Raw genomic sequence first — 3148 nt, forward strand, 5'->3', positions numbered from 1 at the left:
AAATAGCTCCACTGGAATTCCATCACCTCCACTAGCTTTGTTCATAGTGATGCTTTCTTTTTTTGGGGGGGGGGGTACCCAATTACTTTATTTGAAGGAATGGTACTAAAGAAAGAACTTAAGTAGATGTTTTGTTACAACTTATAGAAAAGATGAAGGTAACCCAAATATGCATGCACTGCCTTGGTGACCAGGGAAGTCACCCCTGTGGCTGTGGGAAACCAGCCTGAGGCTTAGCTCTCACTGTGTCCCAGGGTGTGCTTGTCAAAGAGGTACTCTGCCATGCCAGATCCAGGGCCCCCCTTCTTGCTCACGTTGGTTATGTGGTCACCCAATTCTTTGATGGCTTCCACCTGCTCATTCAGGTAATGAGTCTCAGTGAAATCACACAGATGGGGATCATTTTTTTCAGTGGCCAGTTTGTACAGTTCCAGTAGTGACTGATTCACCCTTCTCTCCAAGCACAGCGCACATTCCATTGCAGTCAGCCCATTCTCCCAGTCATCACGGTCTGGTTTCTTGATATCCTGAAGGAAGATTCGGCCGCCTCGCTGGTTCTGCAGCTTCATCAGTCTCTCAGCATGTTCCCTCTCCTCATGAGATTGGTGAAGAAAGTATTTGGCAAAGTTCTTCAAAGCCACATCATCACGGTCAAAATAGTACGACATGGACAGGTAGACATAGGAGGCGTAGAGCTCCAGGTTGATCTGGCGGTTGATGGCGGCCTCCGAGTCCTGGTGGTAGTTCTGGCGCACCTGCGAGAGGGATGCGGTCGTCATGGTGGGCGGCTGAAAACGGGCGGTGGTGGTGGTGGTGGCGGCGACGGCCGAGCGGCGCTGGAGCAGTGGCGGGGACCTTGGGCCGGTCGCAGGGCGCTGTCAAGTGGTGACTAGGGCTGGCTCTGAGTGGCCGGCCGGGGTGGGGGGCGGTGGGGGAGACGAGCAGCCGGGTTCCATTCAAGCACTGTTGAAGTAGGAAACCGCAGCGACTCTCCGCTAAGACTGTCCGTAGTGATGCTTTCTAAGGCCCAGTTGACTTCACATTCCAGGATGTCTGGCTCTAGGTCAGTGATCACACCATCGTGATTATCTGGGTCGTGAAGATCTTTTTTGTACAGTTCTTCTGTGTATTCTTGCCACCTCTTCTTAATAGCTTAGCCTTCCATAATTTACAAAGGAATTTTCACATATCCTTTCTTACACCATTTTTTGTCTTCATTAGTAAGATGCAGAGTTACCTGCTGGGGTAAATATTATCAGTATCCCCATGTCACAGATGGGAAACTGAGGCATGGACCTGCTCATGGTCACATAAGTTGAGAGTCAGATCTGACTCCTGTTTCCATATTTCTTCAGTGTGTGGATGAAAAATTGCCATTTACCATCTGTCCCCACAAGAATTAGTTCACTAGCCACTGTGTCACTCGCTGACCTTCAGCACACCCTGAAAGGAGTTCAGGGCTCAGATTAGGAATGAAGCACTCTGTGCTCTGGGAAAACCTTACAGAACAGGCCTTCAGATATTTTGGAAAGATTTTATGAGGCCAATTCTTGCATCTTATTATTTCTAGAAAAGCACTAAAATCATTAATGGAGACATCTGCTCCTAGTGACTAGCAGCAACTCTCTTGTGACTAGCAGCAACTCTGCCCAAAAGTGTGGTTGACTACACATACCTGCCTTCACCAAGATCACATATATACTGACCTCCACCCCTATCTCTTCCCAGCAGTTCCTCAGAGCTGAGAGACTGTCTCCCAGACTATAGTCCTCATTTTTCCCCAAGTAAAATTTAGCTCACAGCTCTCGTGTTGTGCTTTTCTTTCTGTTGACAAGTGTCACCATAATTGCTTTGTTTTTGTGTTTGTAAAATTAGATGGCCAGCCCCCTGGGTGGGGATGGAGGGGAGGACTGTAAGGAGGGAAGCAGGCCCTGGGCTCTGAGCTTGCAGCACGTGATCCCCACCTGCCATGTTCACCCCTGCCTTACTGGGGCAGGGCCGGGGGCACCTGGCTGGAGCCCTGCTGGATTTACAGATCGTCTATGAGCTCTGAGTGCTCAAGGCCGCCTTCATTAGGTTGGGGCACCAACAGAGCCGCTTCCCCTGGTTGGCTGGGCATTTCACATTTAAAGCTTCACACATCTGTGAGCACGGCCTGTCAGCAGCCCGGGTCAGCAGCCTGGAGCTCTTCCAGAGCCACGCATCCAAGTGTGTCCCCACCAGCCTGTGGATGCACTTCCTCTGACCTGCCCAACCCCTCTCCCCGTCCTCTGGTCCTCTCTCTTTACCATTACCTGAATACTTGGCTCTGGGAGCAGTTCCCTGGGTTTCTCCAAGCTCAGGGGCCATAAGAGATGTTGGGAACGGTGGCAATGGTTTCCTAGGCACACAGGCAGTTAGCAGGTTTTTATTTTAAAAAAAAAAAAAAGGAGGAGAAATAAAACCCTCCTCCTTATACCTTCTTAATATTTAAGGGAGGAAAACATGAAAAAAGCATGAAGGAAACATACAGAAACTTTTTCTAATCATCCCTGCCTCCCAACCTAGGACTGACCACTGTTAACATGTTAGCACCTGTCTTTCCTTGTTAATATTTTTTAATGTCTATAATAGCATACATTGTTTTTCCTATAGAAAAAAGAGTGCCAAAATAGTCACTATCTTGTAGGGTTTTGGGGGTTTTGTTTTGTCTTCTTTTTAAAACTTGGCAGTAAATCATTAACATTTTCTGTGCCAACCAATATTCTTTTACAATATGATTTTGAATTGTACAGCATCCTGTTATGGATATATCATAATTTACTTAATCAATACTCTTGTTTGGCATTTCAGAGTCTTCCATTTTTTTCCTCCAATGCTGTGATGAGTATTCAAGACTTATATGTTGATGCATTATCTCTAATTATATTCTTATATTCTTGGAAGCAGTATTGCAGGGTCAGACAAAACACACACATATAAAGTTTTACTCCAGAAGTTCTACAGAGCTTTTAAAACTCAATTTTATTTACTGTAAAAGCAACATTAGAACAGTAATAATGAATTCCTTAAAAGAAATATCATCCACAAATTCCCTTCTCTTACATATCAGTTGGTTTTATTTGCTCATGTTCCTGTCCATATGCAAAGAGGAGTTTTACATGATTGT

At 46.0% G+C, this 3148-nt stretch overlaps 1 pseudogene across 1 annotated transcript; it reads right to left on the minus strand.

Annotated features, from left to right (window-relative positions):
* Positions 1 to 72: 72 nt before the first annotated feature.
* LOC104981452 lies at positions 73 to 907 on the minus strand (annotated as a pseudogene). The gene has a single exon (XR_824375.1). The product of XR_824375.1 is annotated as a ferritin heavy chain pseudogene (transcript).
* Between the last annotated feature and the right edge of the window lie 2241 nt (positions 908 to 3148).

This window comes from Bison bison, unplaced genomic scaffold (assembly GCF_000754665.1).
Source record: "Bison bison bison isolate TAMUID 2011002044 unplaced genomic scaffold, Bison_UMD1.0 scf7180017864518, whole genome shotgun sequence".
NCBI lineage: Eukaryota > Metazoa > Chordata > Mammalia > Artiodactyla > Bovidae > Bison > Bison bison.